Source organism: Austrofundulus limnaeus, unplaced genomic scaffold (genome assembly GCF_001266775.1).
Source record: "Austrofundulus limnaeus strain Quisiro unplaced genomic scaffold, Austrofundulus_limnaeus-1.0 Scaffold48, whole genome shotgun sequence".
Taxonomy (NCBI): domain Eukaryota; kingdom Metazoa; phylum Chordata; class Actinopteri; order Cyprinodontiformes; family Rivulidae; genus Austrofundulus; species Austrofundulus limnaeus.
This window is the reverse complement of record NW_013952450.1, coordinates 1,544,917-1,561,969: the sequence shown is the minus strand read 5'-3', so window position 1 is coordinate 1,561,969 and position 17,053 is coordinate 1,544,917. Positions and strand designations below refer to the sequence as shown.

The 17,053-nt window shown below is 37.9% G+C and overlaps 1 protein-coding gene across 7 annotated transcripts in view; it reads left to right on the top strand.

The window, feature by feature from the left end:
* Nucleotides 1-17,053, top strand: part of LOC106517396 (myosin phosphatase Rho interacting protein) — a 61,577-nt gene that overhangs the window by 7,139 nt on the left and 37,385 nt on the right. The window contains exon 1 of one of the 7 annotated variants that reach the window (XM_014008210.1): nt 15,940-16,058. The exons of the other annotated variants lie outside the window; for them this stretch is intronic. The gene's annotated coding sequence lies outside the window, so the exon portion shown is untranslated. Of the gene's footprint in view, nt 1-15,939; nt 16,059-17,053 lie in introns of those variants that run through there. 7 annotated transcript variants of the gene reach the window in all.

The window sequence follows — 17,053 nt, the reverse complement described above, 5'->3', positions numbered from 1 at the left end:
TGGCTGGGGAGAGGGAGGTCTGGGCCTCCCTTCTGAAGCTGCTGCCCCCGCGACCCGACCCCGGATAGGCGGAAGAAAATGGATGGATGGATGGAAGGTCTGGACCACTCGTGAATTTTGTTCGTATCTGAAAAAAATCTTAGAATACGAAAACATTGGTGAATGCCACAAATTTTCCTAAAACACTCTCCTAAATCATCGCACAATTTAAGAACAAATCTGTGCGTACGAACGGTTCTTGCATGAGGCCCATTATTTGTGACATGATGTCATGACGTAATTTTTTTTATTTAAAGTTGTTTTTTTACACACTAAACACAAAATATATTCGTTTGTGTCATGATTTCTTATTCTTGACTTGCATGAACTCTTTCAGAGTTTTGGCTTTGTTACTTTGCATCGCTAGTCACAACCATATTAACTCATGAAAAATGGATCACAGAACAAACACTGTCATGTCTCAAACTGATGATTGCACCAAACCCTGATCACTAACAGATAATTAAATAATGTGTTTCCTTCCTTCTCAGACAGCCAGATTTTATGCAGCTAGAACAAGTCTCAGACCAGTTTTTGCCCATATAGTAAAACAACTTCCTACAAATTACTTAAAAATTTTGAAGTTACCAATCAAGCTTTTTTTCTTAAAAGCTTTTCTGTCAGAATGAGAGTGAAAATGGGCTCACTGCAATCTAACTAGATTATCGCCACACAGATAACACCAGAGTTTACTTAGACACAACAGAGTATTAGTAAATAAGTTAAATTAAGTAACGGTGATGTCAAAAAGAATGAAAAGTCACCACATGGTGTTCATACTAAACGTCATGTGCTGAGCAGCTTGTTTGTTTAGTAACTGCACACACATATTGTGCAAGAGTCCACTGAACAGGAAAAATCAGCATACATAAAAGATTTCTATCTTTGAGTGATCCTTAATGCTGCAAGAAATCAAGTTTAAATGATTTAATATTGTGATGGTAATGCATAAACCAGGTACCACACATCATTTTTAGGACACAGGTTTTAAATTGATGTTTCAGTTTTATGGTGTGCAGCATGTTGCCTTTTTGAATATTGGTTGATTCAAATTGCTACACAACAACATGTTTTGTTTCCTTCTGAAAATGAGACAGGTTTTAAAATGGGGTGAAAGCAGAGATTGTTGTTTCACCGCTCGTATTAGTATGGTATTGTCCAGGATGTTGGGCAAAAAACATTTTTACATAATGTAAGTAACAGAATCTGAACACGCTGTAGATTTTTAACTCCTAGCATTGAAGCCATTATGAAAAATCCATTGTTTTTTTCTCATTGTATATTTGCACCATTTTTTAAATATGCAAATGAATAATTAACATAGGATTGACTGGTATATWTACAAAAGGAGAGAAGGTTTTTGTTAACCAGCCTTTTATTCATGCTAAATAAGGAAAGAAATACCATAGTGGCCTCAGAATCTTTAACCTGTATCCTTTATGTTGTGTTTGAGAGGCATGATGACATGGGGAAGAAAGAAGGATGACGTGTTTACAGAAGGCAGCAAAGAAGGGGAGATGTGCTTTTATTCGTCGTTCTCTCTGGATGTCACTCTTCATCTTTTCATCTCCTTTCTGAATAGAGGATCAAAAGAAAATAAGGTAGTAAGAGTTTGTAGCTGAAAATATCAAGTGGCACTAAATAAAAACCCTTGCTACCTTGTTACCCTAGTCATGTTAGAATAATTTCCCTTGAATGGGCACCAGCACAAACTTGACTTATATTAATTTTTTTGTATTGGGCTATTTAATGCTAAATAAACATTTTGCAATCAAAGTGTTCACTGCAGAAAGTTTAAAATTGTCACAATACATGTGATTGTCTGACTATGAGTAACACATTACAATATAAATTCTGTCAGATTTGTTTTATGTGTTGGTCCCACCTTCCTCCAGACCACATCAGAACACCAACCTTTGAGGACTAGTTAGGGWTGTGGATAAGGAGGTGCCCCTTGGTTTTCCTCTCAGCCTAGTTTTATGGCTCCTCTGGTTTGGGGTAACCAAACCCAGATGGGCTGTGGTTCCAAGCTGCAGGATGTGGCATGACCATGGGAGCAGTAGAACGGGTTTGAAAGCCCCAAGAGGGTCGCTGACTTGTCAAAGTGCAGTAAAACTGCTCAACAAGGCACTCCACTAGCACCACCTTGTGCACAGAGCAGCTAGGTCTTTAAACATCTGTTCAAAGAAGCAAGACATGTGGTAAAAATGTATAGAAATCATACAGCTTTCCCTCACTGACTGGAATGACAAAGGCAAAAAAGTAAAAACATTGGGCCTCATGCAAGAACCGTTCATACGTACAGATTTGTTCTTAAGTAGTGCATACGAGTGATTTAGGAGAATTTGTGGCATTCACCAATGTTTTTGTATTCTAAGATTTTCTTCACATACAAACACAATTCACGAGTGGTCCACACCTTTCGTATATTTTACGAGCAGTCGGTCTGCTGTTATCTAGACAGATTTTTCTCATTAATAACTATATTTCATTAGTTTGAAGATATTTTGAGTTGAAAATAAATCACACTACAAACTTATGTTGACAGTAGGTTATTCTGTTTGAACTGGAATTAGATTTTAATGACATAAATTTGTTAGATTAAATTAAATTGGCTATTATGCTGTTGTATACACTACAGTATTAATATGAAGATCTCAAACTAAAAACCAACTTAAATTATGCATTAATTGAAGTTTGGAGACATTTTAAAATGCGTCTTTTCAGAACCGCATCTGACACTTGCGACGGTCGGGAGGGGGGTAGTGGTGCGCGACTGCTCTTCCTCTGAATAAATGAAGCCTATGTAACACAGGTGTTTACACTTAAAAAATATTTGACCAAAGAAAAACCGGAGCAGGGCTAGAGAGAGATGAATATGACTTATATTTTTATTTCTGTGACTGTATAGGCCCTACGACCCACAGGAGACACGACATTAACAGCAGTAGTTATTTCATTCCATTCTTTGACTTTAGCAGCTCCTTTAATTCCATGAGTGACGCTGCTAAAAAGGACAGATTTTCTTCTTTCTCGGAGAGCAGGACTTCAATCTCCGAACTCGTAAAAATCTTCTTTTTACTTTTCGCTGTCATTTTCTTGAATGGACACTGCCTGGTGGTATCTGAGGCAGGAAACATAGCCTTATATGGTGTTTTTGGGGCGGTAATTATGCTAATCTCCTCTCCACGTGCACGAGCAGCTGGATACGAACAGGTGGAATTCATCATGTTTACGCAGCTCATTTACACACTTTTCCTGAAGATAGAAGAGTTTGTTGAATCTGACGTGGCATGTTCGTACGAACCCTTCATAAGAACAAAAGTAAGAGAAATTTAGGATAAGAATACRAACATGTTCTTGCATGAGGCCCATTGAATGGCTGTGGTGGGTTGGTGGATTATAATTTGCATAACCAGGAACATTTTGTGAAATTTGTTTCGAAGTTTCTCTATAAAAACTGGGTCATGTAATCTTTAGGAAATGTAGGAATGAGATTTTTTCCTCACACCATCGGTTTAATCACTAGTCTGAGTTAGACTTTCCAAAAGCTGCCTAACACAGTTATGTCAGGCCCATGTTGCCATGGCAGCATGCTTTGTCTCTTTGTTCGGCAACAGTCGACCATGGTATGTGTAACATGGGGCAGACTGTGAAGAGCTCGAGCAGGCTCTGTCCTGACTGCAGCGATACAGGACAAAACACTGAAAGGAAAGCACAAATGTGTGGGCTAAGGTTTTCTCTAGACTCAATCATTCAGTGAGCAAGACTTTCTACTGTCGCTGCAGACACAAACAACAGGCCCAGCATCAAAACAAAACGTGCCGAGCAGGGTTCGACGGACACAATGTAGTCAAAACTGTTTTAAATGTGTGTGTTTGTGTTGGGCAGAGGGTCCTTGACGGCAACAGGTGTGGCGAGCCGAGGTGTCTTGTTTGCAGAGCTCAGTTAACTGTTTAAAGTCATAAATAAKGTCAGCAGGAATTAAAGGTGAATAAAAAAATGACAAATCACACAACTGTTTGATGTTAGTCATTTAAGTAAATTTCAAACACACACATAGTTTATTATCACCTCCTGGTGAGAACAGAAACATGGGTGAGAAGTATTCCAAATTGCCACTTTGCAGACATAAATGTGTGTTTAAAAAGATCAACATAAACACTGTAATAACGGCCTCGCTACGCCGTCTTAAATACCTAACACAACACTTAGCTCCCATTGACCAAGCACTGACCTAGTTTAACCTGCTCTCACTGACACAGGATCCCCTGCATGTAATGTACGTTTGATTTCTTACTATGTTTTAGTCTCAGATGTGGTCTTATTAATCCTGATTATTCTTAATTACAGTGCTTGTACACTGTTTTCTTCCTTTATTTAAATGCTTTTGTGTAAAAAAAAAAAAAGAAAAGAAAAGGAAGTGTCCTTGTTCTGGTCAGTAAATGTATTTTATCTCCTACTGAACAAACAGAGTATACCTTGCAAATAAAACCAGGCTTCCTATTGAGTTGCTCTACACAAAAGGCCCATTCAGGGACATTTTCATTCCATTTGCCTTTGGACTATATCGACTGCAGTTAAAGGTCTGTATCACAGACACATACCTTATTCCAAAAAGAACATGATGTTCTCATGACATTTCATTTGCTGAAGTCATTCTCATTTCATCTCGGCTCAATTAATTTCCTGTGTTTACTGGAATTCAAATAGTGGACCTCTGCCCCATAGCAGTGTCCAAGAGCTAAGAGCATTTTGACAAACTTCCTTCGATATCCCACACGTTTGTGCATTCTTTTTGCTTGAGACACACAATCCTGCTGCCTCTTTTGAATCTCTCAGGCAAAAGCATTTACAACCCCAACCAAACATTCATAAACACTCCACATTTTTTGTATTCTTCTTATAAAATCCAAAATTTAGACCTGCTTCTAGCTAGTTTTTCAGAGCTTTTGTCTTGTGTCGGTTTGGAGATRAGGAGAGCTTTGCATGATTTTAGAGTGGGCAGGTATTTGGTCCAGTGTTGTTGCCTTTAGGCACTCTGGGCAGAGGCAAACTCATCCCTCCAACCATTTAATGCTTCTTTATGCTTCTTTCTAACATTTCACACAAGTGGTGCTAATCTATCTCTACTAGTTGTAAGGAAAAAAGGCTGAATACTGAAAAGCAAATTGTTTAAAAGCTAAAATTTAAAKAGTTATTTGTCATTTTTTTAAGATAATGAGAGACTTCTGACAAAATTGGGTCACTGAAGATTGTGTACAGAGTGTGGGCGCTATAAGTCTTGTCTTGGTTTTGAACTGATATGGTCTGAGTCTTTATCCTCTGCCCTTCCTTTCCTATCGCTCCTGTAGGAACAGACCTACTGGAATGTAAATAGTCATGGCTTACACCAAAGTCATTGCAGTTTAACAAGCTGTTCATTCATATGAACTGCTATTTATTACCATTGCTAGTACCAGTATTAATACTAAAATATGTTGACAGCTTTTACAAAGTTGGAAGTGTTGCAGAGAAAGAGACATGGTTGAAAGCAGTGATCAACGGTTTATTTATTTTTATTTAAAATTTAATTACATTACATGAGAGAGATCACCATGAATGCATTACAATGATATTCTGTTTGTTTGAAGTGAGGTTTTGTGGAGCACTAATGAGTAGTCAGTATCTTAACTGCAATATATTGCCAGTGATATTACCTGTGCTCCAGCAACACGTTGTAGGGCTGCAGCTATTGATTGTTTTAGTAATCACTTAATCTAGCAATTCTGTTTTGGATTAATAGAACAGGAGAAACTCTTAGTAAATCATGCCTCAATAAACAAGTGTTTTGAACTTTAAAAAATATTTCTCGCACATTGTAAATGCACAGTTAAACATGTGGCAAAGACATAAAAACTCAAATTTTATGCCTGTAGCAAGGCATTCAACAGTATTTTGTAGGTGATGTGTAGTGTATTGATGTTTTTGCCACTATACCTACCTAACACTCATAACCAATCAAAGTCCAGGCTGAGAACTGACATGGACACAATTTGACTAAATCAGTATTTTGTGGATGGTCTTGTGGAAGATGATTTGTTGTATTTTTACTTGATAAAATATCAGGAATACCAGGATTTGTCTTAGCCTACTTTTTAGTGTCAACCTGTGTCTTCTTTGGTTTATGCCTTTTGTTTAAGTGACCATATCATCCCGGATGTAAGCAGTTGTTCATTGTTTGAATATGTTTGTTTCTTTAGTCGTACAATAATTGTGTGGCTCTGGGCCAAGTTTAATCTCTAAACATCAAACCTGAGTGGTTGGTCTGCTCATGAACCATATGCAATGACACCACTATTGCTCAGTGTTTATTTTYTTCTTGTTGGTGGTAAATACAGGTTGTTACTTTTATTAGTGTAAGAAAAGCTGTAAAAATGTCAGGAAAATGTGGCCTACTTTACCTATTTTGTATTACGGTTATCTAAAATGTTTTTTTTCTTGATGTGAACTTTCAGAGATAAAATGTATACAAATATATCTCATGTTTACTGAGCTTCCTATCTTCCTCAGTTTCTTTGTTTTGTTTGGATTCCACAGCCAAAGGGCTTAATGAGTCTAAAAATAATGGCTTTAATTGTATTGGTTAAATTCAACTTACACTCAGTGAAACATTGTTCTGTGCCATCACTAGTCTAAACACAAAAAACTACTGTCTCCCACTTTTAGTGAATCAGAAGAAACCTTGTCTGGTATTAATTAGCTAAATAAATAAATGAAAAGTTACCAAGTTGTACTAAATTAAAGACTCTTTAGAAAATATCTCATTAGAGTCATTCATTTTCTAATTAACTATTTGTGTATTAGATCTAAAGGTTCAAGCACTGTAAGCTGTAAGGAATGACTCGTTGCTTTACTAAACACCTGTTAGCACTGAAACTCCTTGTCCAAAGTTCATCAGCCTCTTTAAGGAAATATTGCTGTTGCTATTCATATTAAAATAAATTTTCTATATATTTTTTCTTGCTCTTTACATGTACATAGTTACTGATTTAATATGAAATTTATAAAAGGCTGCACTAATATCTTAATGCAGGCCCACTTTCTTCATGGTGTCCRTTTTTACTTTGCTCATTCTCTGTGTACCCTCCCTTATTTCCAGTTCTTCTTAATGATTCCCACTTGTCCATTAATCAGTGAAAAACCTTGGTCAAACTAGTGCATACAAGGTTCCTATTTTTTTTCTTTTTCATTATAAATCCCGATTCACTTCTCTGTCCTTTTACTGCTTGCTTATTTTACCACTCTTTCGTATCTCCATCTTCCATTCCAGTTCTGCCCAGCCAATAAATCAGTTGTGTTGGAGAGAGCAACCACCACTATTTTGTAACTTCTTTCTCCCAAACTCTCCTGTCTATAAAGCTAAACAGGGCCTGACGGACTGCTTGCTGAGTTTGTTCTAAACACTAGAGCAGGACACTGACAAAAGGTTTCATTTAAAGTATCAGGGTGAGGGGTTAGCTTGCTCTGAGTCAGGCACCAATAAAACAGTGGGGTAGTGGGAAAGGTGCCTGCAATGGCTGAAGACTAGGGACACTGAATAAAACTCCTGTGTTTTTGTTTGATAATTTTATGATTGACACAGACATACACACTGTTGTGGCTTACTAATGTGTCTGTATAATTGATGTTTAGATTAGATAAGCTATCCTTTGGGAAAGCAAATTTCTCATTGATTAAACTAGATCCTTTCATGCTATAACTCAGATGCCGACTATTAGTGGTAACATCACAGCCGTGAGACATCTTTGGATGAAGTCCAAGTTTGTAACTTGGCCCGTGTTTACGTGTCTAACAAACTGTGGCTTTGTCACAGCCTGCAATGGCAACAGCTGCAAGTGAATGTCTTTTCGAGTCTTTCAGAATTCAGTTACATTAGATGACCTTTAACCTTTTACTGCAGGCTGCTGACCTACCAAGCCAGTCACCTGTTGAGGTTCTAATCTCTGCAGCCAAGATATCTTTAGAAAAGTCTTGGTTCCAGATCCAAGATCTGGTGACAACTTGTGCAAGTTCAATGGAAATGAAGAAACAAATGTAATGTAGGAAAACATGCTATGTGCGAAAACAGAACTTAATATTGCGATGGTGATRTGACTTGGGATAAATGAACAAATACTTCAGTATGAGTGTGGATGTCTTTCTGTTCTGGGTTGWGAGCAAAAAAATCAACTGATAGATCATTTTCATTTCAACATGACAGTTTCTTATTTTAAAAAAGTGCAACTAGACACAGCTGCTGTATTAGCAGTGAAACAACAAACTGCATGCTATACAGTTACTTGATGACTTTAAAACATCGCCCCATAAAACATATTCTGATGCTCTAAATACTGAAAAACACCCCTTACTATCAAGTCTTTGCTAATTAAAAACATTTGAAAATAAGTTAAACAATTTTACATAAAAGTTAAAAACCTAATCCTACTGCAAATTCTCTGATGACAAATTTGTGACACTTTGTACAGTCCGACTGTAATGGTACTTATTAGGTTTTAACTTGTGGATTTGAATTTCATTGGGGATGCTTGTAAAATCTGCATTTTTTGCAACCAAATTATTTGAACTCATTGCTTTTGATTTGATGAGCTCTGTTCCATTTTATAACCTACTCCAGCTTYCACACAACCTCACCCAAATTTCTTTTTCCAGCCAACTTAGACTGGCTAATATTGATGCAAGTTTTAACGTGTCATCCAGTCCAAGAGTAAAAAAAAAAACTTCAATATATTTTTATATCTTGATGAGTCTCATTTTTGGCTATGAAGCTATTTGTTTGGAAGAAATTGTAAATAGCCTGAATTTATATAATGCTTTATTACATCCTTATGGACTCCAAAACATTTTACACTTCAGTCATTCACCCATTCTTACAGACATTAACCCAGTCATAAACACATTCACCCACTGATGGTGGTAAACTAAAATGCAGCCACACTGACCGAGGCAAGGCTGCCACGCACCGAGCCCTCTGACCACCACAAGCAGGCAAGGTAGGTGAAGTGTCTTGCCCAAGGACATGACAACTAAGACTGATTGAATGGGGGATCGAACTAGCAACCCACCAGTGACAGGACACCTCCCCTTACCACTCTGCCACTACTGAGCAGCTCCTGGAGTAAAATTTACCAAACAGATCTCCTCTGAATTATCTGGTGGATTAATTATCTTGTGAGCACGACGTTTACTTGCTCAAAGTAAATAAAGTACCGCCACTTTCTTTATTTCATCCACCAATAAACAGACCGGTGTTAGGTCGAGCCGCGTTCCCCCATCAGACGGTTCCCCCATCGGACGGTTCCCCCATCGGACGGTTCCCCCATCAGACGGTTCCCCCATCGGACGGTTCCCCCATCAGACGGTTCCCCCATCAGACGGTTCCCCCATCAGACGGTTCCTCCAGCGTCTCAAACAACAGAGGAGCTTCCCGACACACGTCTGACCTAAAGAGCACAAGCAGCCAACAAGTGTTGGACGTGTTTTGGATGTTCAAAACGTAGCTTGAATACCTTTTATTTATTTTAACTGCATCCTCTTTTGTTTATTTGATTTAAACATATTTGCCTTCCATGGACCTCCATCACACATTTTTCTAGTGGGGAAATGACATCAATAGAAACACGTGGAGCTGGATTATAAGACAAAACAGTCTTGTTGTTTTCAACAGTTTTCACCTTAAAGAAATAAGTTACGCAACTGACGTCACAATACTGTACAAAGAGTTGGATGTTGTCTTGATATTGGTTAATTTTTATATATTGAGAAATATATTAAATAAAAAATAATAAATAAAAGTTTAATATAGTTTTTCCAGAGTGACTTGAATTTTGCATAATTTAGTTCATTTGTTAGATTGTTAACATCTTGTACTATATTTCTTTTACTTGAATTTTATATGCTATGGTTGAGATTTTATGTTGATGTTAAATCTTTTAAGCTTTTTTTGTTAAAAAATTGACTCTAGAGTGCATATTTTGTGTCCATGAAAAAAACTATTAAAGAAAATATTATAATAAAGAACTGTTCTTGTTAATTTGAAAACATTTTAAATTTCCAGCGCACTCACATCAGAATAACTTATAGATTTGTTGTTAGAATAATCGATTAATCAAAAAAAATCGTTATATTAATCGATTAGAAAATAACCGTTTGGTACAGCACTACTTTCTACTTTAAGCATCATGTTTTTGGTGCTCAAGACTCCATTGTTATTGACAGTATAAGAGGACATCCTCAGATGAAAATCCAAGTGTGAAGAGCAGCTATGGAAGAAGTAACAACTCAACTGTCCGCACATTCTTTTGAACATCTYTGGTGTTCCTTTGTAAAAAAAGTGAATGAGTGTTTGACTTACTGTATTTCTCTTCTATATTTTTCTTTACTTACTAAAAACAGAACAGCAGAAATCAGTTGTGATAGCATTATTTAGAAATGACCCATTCACATTCTTTTAAATGTCTGTGTAAGACGGCTGGAGATGCTGCAGCAGGTCAGACTCTTGTCTTTAGTTTTGAGGCGTCACATGACCTCGTCGACTCCAGCTGAGCCAAGAAATGATCAGAGTTGCAACTGTAGGGCTTACTGTATCTAAGATTTACAAGGTTTAATTGCACCAGGAGTTGGTGAGTGAGCAATGGAAATGTGGACTCAACGGTAAACCAGTAGCCTGGCCCTTGCCTTCCTACGCAGTTCCGCTCAGTTCTAGTTTCCCTTCACTGCTCCGTCTGGGATTTCTCCCATTGACAAGGATTTCGCTGGCAGATTTTTAGCCGAACCAATCAGAGAACAGAACATTGATTTTCTGTGCAGTGTCTGCTTGTAGTTTATTTTACCTGGGCCAATCAGCAAACAGAAGGTGGAGTTTTGAACGACGTTGATTTTCTGCACAGTTTCTGCTAGTTAGTTCAGCAATGACAGTGGAGGAAGTGAATGAAGCCAGTCTGTGTTGATAAGGCTTACAAATTAAATTAAATTTGTCTGACAAAGCAGCACCTCTCATTTACAGTTGTCTCGTTCGGCTCTGTACTTCTCTCCTCTCAGTAGGGTTGTTTACAGTGCACACGATTTCTGGTTAGCTTCTTAGCTTCACAGCGACATACACACACATACTTCAGCAGAGGCCACGCCTCCAGCAAGAATCACTTCTCTATGGCCGCGAGTCCAGACCCTCGTACGAAGCAAAGTGAAGGGCAAGGGTCTGGTTTTTACCAGGCTAGTAAATCAGTAGACTTCTCCTCAAATTAAAATTCTTCATCATCCATTTGCTGTCTTGTTGTGCATCCACATGACAAATTCTGATTGTCATAATTTTCCGTAAAACACACACAAAAAACAAACAAACAATGAATTCAAATTGCTCAACTGGTTTGCTTTTAGTTTGAAAGGGTTGACTCGAGTGCCAAAGACAGATCAGGCACTCTTAAAAAAAGTTGTTCAGACATTTTCATCCCCTACTAGACACTACGTTCAACCCATCACCCTCTCTTATTCAGGCAACTTGTTTGCTTTAGCATTACTGCTTATGTATTCAGACACAAAACTGTGTTTAGATGAAACCTAAAAATACAAGATACTCAAAGATCTGGTTTTCAAAGCTACAGTTAACTACACTGTTTTTATTATGATTATTCAGATTGAAAATCATGTAATTCATGTAAGTAAGGTCAACATTGGGGATGCTCTGAAGTTGCTCTGGAGGTGTTAAGAGTGCTGGATCATCGTTTATGTATCATGTTTTTATATATGAGTGGAAGTTTTATTTCTTTTAGCTATTTTTGTATTATCAAAAAGCAAATGCTCATCAATGTAGTAATATTGAGGTTRTTTAGCATTTTTATTCACACAATTTAATTATTTTTTTGTAGATTATATTTGTGTGTATCATAAATCAAGTAATTTTATTCCTATTGGAAARTTAGGTTGCTGCTGTTATTGGCAGTAGGAATTGTTTGAATGGTTTGGTAGCATGAAGCTCTGGTACTGATTTTTCTCCTGTTACCAGGTGAATGCATTTATACTATAACATGGAGATTTAGGACATTTGTAGCGTGGTTCTACAATTATGAAAAACCTAGGCTTTCTTTGAAAGTAAAGTCTGTTTTATCGCTTCTCGTAAACAGCCTGCCTTGCGTTTCCAGTTCAGAAAATTGTCCAGGAGAACGTCGCATTACCTCCCCCACCTCTTTTAGGTAAAAAATTGTGTTCAGCTTATTCAGTTTCTCCCTGATTTGCTAATRCTGTGTTTTGTCTTGTGCACAAATGTTGTTTATTTGATCATGTTTGCAGTCGGTGCCATATAAGGCTGGAGCTTTCCTCTTTTACTGTTGTTGCCTTGGTAATGTGCGGCTATGAATCTGGAAGGGGGAGTAGTCTTAAAGAACACTACAGGGGAAGGTGTGTTTGTCTGGCTGTTAAGTTCCAAAATCAACAATCCTTCTTCAGAATGAGGCCACCCACCTTTAACAAACTTTGAGATCAGCTGTGGCAAATATTGCTGTTGCAAAAATAAAACCAGTTTTCTGTGTAGAGCTTCTAGGATTTGTCTTTGGTCTTGGAAGAGGAGGAGTTGGAGTGAGCAAAATAGATAGGTATGAATGTGTTTCTGTGGAATCTGAGCGGTATTCACAAATGCGTTCAAGGCCAGAATCACCCATGTTTAGTTTGCCTGAGTCTGTAATTTTTCTGACCACACTGTTAGATAAAGCTGGAATGGTTAGATTTCTTCTGTCATTTTCTGCTGCTAAGTTTTTCTGTTGCCTCACTACAGTGATAACAATAAATAATCAAACCAATGCTAGCTAGAAGTATCTTTCAAGTAAAGTTGTGCTTTGTAGGCTTGGAGAGCTACAGCTTTTCCTTTGACATGATTCAATATATGACGTCTTCTAGCCTCAAGACAGATTGGCAAAAAGAATTACAGCTGGAACCTTAAAAGCTTATTGGCAAAATCAGAATTTTCTTGCACAGTCTATTTTTCCCAGGCAGTCTTTCCTGTTTCAGAGKACCAGTTTTGACAGACACCATCAATTTATTTTTATGCTTTTTCTTCTGTCCAAGTCCTGAGCAAATTTCTAGTTCCCTAAGACGTTGCCATTGCATTTTAAACTTTTGGACAGTGTTATATCAAAAATAATTAATAAACAAGCTACTSAATCTCAACTTGAGGTAAGTTGAGATTTACATAAATTTTAAAACAATTCAATATACATTGATCTTTGTGCAAGGAAGAGACAGGCAAACTTGCTAAATGTAAAAGGTGTGTATTAAAGGGGGGAAAGCTACCTCTGTGGGCAAGCAGGCACACTGACAGCTTTCCTCAGACAGTGCGGGTCTGAACAGCCAAGAAAAGCATGACACAACTCGACTGTACCACCTGTTTCTGCAGCCAGCTCATCTACTTTTTTTACCACCCAAACACTTAAACAGTATTTTCACTCTCTTAATTTTTATGCTCTCATTACCTATTGCATTAGAACAATTAGTTAATGAGGCTTGATTCTACTGAATTGTTTTATTTTTGTGGCCCCACACACGAAAGTGAATGCATTTAATTAGCATACCCTGCAGTGTTACTGCACAGTGGAAAATAAAGCACAATCCTGGTTTCTATTTAAAACAAATCCTGCTATGTTAGCAGAGAAGATTGCCTTCMTCATCCAACTTGCCCTCCTCAGCCGCCTCCTCTGCATGTGCTGGCTGCTGGCCTCCCAGCACGGCATTAAACCACCCACATCCTCTCACTACACTCCAAGAGAAAAGAAGCACTGCCACCTCCCACAACCCTCTCTGAAATACCTGGTACATTTATGTRTGAACTGTGTAGCAATTTTGTCTGTATTCCAGTTCATTTCTGTTAGAACACGGTTGCAGCTGGCCTTCAGTGCTGTACTGTTGCTTTGTACCAGAATGAATATTCTGATTGCATTCCAGCAGAGTGAGGTGCATCCGAGAATGCCTGGAGGACATTACTTGGCCCTTTAGCACAGGCTTCAAAATTTCACAAAATACCTTTGTCTGATTTATGTAGAGAAAGCTATGCATTTATCTGCAGTAGGCATAGGATCTTGTGATGACACTGCAGTTGTGTTATTGTGTGTTGGCTTGAATTTGTCTTGGTATAGAGGGGAAATTACAGGACTGGAAGAGCTCTGGAATAGAAAAGATTGTAATCATCTTGGTGAGACCAATCTGCCAGCTGTACTTCCTGTCTCAATTGCTATGTATATCTTTACGTATATGTCTGCTTTGGSCTTAGGAAGCAACAAACTTTGGTTTTATAGTTTTCTACAGCAAAGTTAAGGTGACTCCATTCATTTGGCACCTGAATACGTTTCTCCAGCTGTTTGTTGGCATGCTCGTTTGGATCAAAATGTGTTTGTCTTTGTTATCCTGAGTTGCTATGGRAAGATTTATTGTATAATTATTGTTATTGGCAGTAAGCAGAAGATGGACCCTGAAGAGACCTGAGTCTAGGCAATGTTCATGACTCAAAATGAACTTGTGCCAGATCATCAATTTTTTTGGCCTTGGTGTCTTAAATGYTCAAAATAAAACAGTTTTGGATGCAGGGTAAATTATTTGGACTTACTCCAGCWGGATTTACTAGCACTGTTTTTAAAGCGAAACATTGTCACTGAAAGTGTGAAGTAATGGCGTTTAAATTTTTGTCACCACTTAGATTGGTAGACAAACTGGCGCCTACTTAAACAACAACCAAAAAGTTTCTTGAATCATACAGGGGTTAAGAAGTACCTTTTGTTGACGAAGGAATTTGTATATATTCATACTTTATGTGAGCTAAATTAATGCTGTATTTGATAATTTAGTTGCAGAGTAAAATGTAAACCCTCATGCTTTTAAGTCCTTAAGTCTGTTTAACTAAAGTCTCTCTAAAAATGAGTCTGTCAAAACCAATAATATTCATTGCAGAAAAAGAGAATTTACTTTGCAACCTAAACTCGAGCAGGACCGTCACCAGTTTGCTAGAACAAGCACATATTTCTCCTACTGTGTCATAAGGGAGAACGGGATGTTTTGCTAACCCGTGGAATGACCGTGAGTGAGGGAAGCCAAGGGCAAAACAACATTCATGCATGTGAGGAACTCACTCATTAGTATCTTTTTAAACAGACCTTTTTTGAACTAATGAACACTGTTGTAATGATGTTTAACATCTGGGCTGACATATGTCTGCCCTATTCTAAAGAGAGCAGAGGTGGGTCCAAACTTGATATTTTAAAACTTTGATTTTGGACGTGACTCAAACTGTGGTATTAAGGCTTCAACATAATCTCTGTGGTAATGTGCACAAAACCAAAAGGACCTTGCATGTATGCACATACTTGTATTCATTTTATGTTCGTGTCAGCTGCATCACAGCATTTAATGCAGTTTTAAACTCCAGTCTAATAAATGCTGATGGAGTGCTTGTTTGTCAACTGATTTGTCCATCAGAATAATTGTAGACTGGGCCAAGGTCATTACATACTAAATCAAAATTATTTAATTGGATTTGTTAGCCTCTTATTTCCCTCTAGGGTCTCCTCTGATTCCAGTTGACATGGTATGAAATACAAATGTCTGAACCTCTTCAGAGGCTAGGCTAAATTTATTCAGGCTTCATCATTTCCATGCTTTGATCACAAAGAGATTTATGTTTGTGCCTCTTGTTTYTTGGATAGATTTCCTTGTTCAGGGTTAATGAGAGGAGTGGCTCTGTAGACTGTGGTTGCTGACAATTCCACATTCTGTGAAGTGTTGTTGATCAACAAAGGACCCATTGTGGAAAGAGGTGGCCCAAGGAAAACAGACAAGGTTTAGGTTAGGTGACAGGTGTGGATTTTGAGGCCTGGGTCTGGGGGGCTAAAGCCCAACGTAGGATGGCCCAATGTAAATGAGTGTGTCAGTGTGCAGCAAGCTCCGTGCCGGAGTTGGTGGTGAGAGYTCTTGAATCTACGCTCCCACTTGGTTACAACCTTCATGTAAGTGTTTAAAAACCTGTCATATGTGAACTGATTTGATTTTTTTTAAAGGCATCAGTCTCTTTTTTCTCCTAAGAAAAATAATTTAAAAAATCCAGTGCAGTGATTATAAACTAGGGCTTAAGCGGCTTGTACAACTGTTCAAAGATTTTGAAATATTTTGCTGTTTATCCTCTTCTGATTCCAGCTCAAGGACAAGTCAACATGTGCAGTGTACTCTAGATTTGTTTACACAGACCGATGGCTGAACAGTTCAAAGTCATTCTACAAAACCCCCTTTTTTTCCCCTCTGCTGTGCTGCTGTTATTAATGTCTACCAGCTCAGGAGTCTCAACTTCTCTTTTGTCTTCAAATCTTTATCCTCTCTGTGTCTGTGAATGATGAGCGCTCTCAGATCCAGCTGTCTCTCTGCTCAGTTTGAATCAGGCCTGGTTTTTTGCCCAGCTGTTTGTCAGCATGTTGTCTTTACCTTTGTCCTTTATACCAGAAGCCTCTTTATGATAGGTCATTTTAAACTCATGAGCAAATGAAGTTAAACCAAAACAAAGAACGACTGGGTCACTGAGAACTTAGACTTCATCCAAGTTGTCTGCCAAAATGTTTTTTTTTTCTCTTGACCTTCTTCAACTAACCTGCTATCCACATTTTCATGACAAGTTTGGGCTTTTTTGCAATAAGATCTGAATAAGGAGTTGTTAATCAAATTGACAAATTTACAGTAAAATAAGCAGTTCTTTTCWTCTCCGCACAACGTGTCATTAACATAAATTATTGACTGTTCTATGTCCACAGTAAAGACTGTCCCATCAGCTCTGTTAAAGACAGGATATGCACATGAAGTACAGTCAGATGTATTTGGTCACATTCAAATGTTTTTGTTGTTTCTGATTCTGTATTTTAACATACACTGATTTAGCTTCAATTGAAAGGTGTGCTTCATCTATCTAAAGCACTGTTTTGTGTGTGTGTGTGTGTGTGTGTGTGTGTGTGTGTGT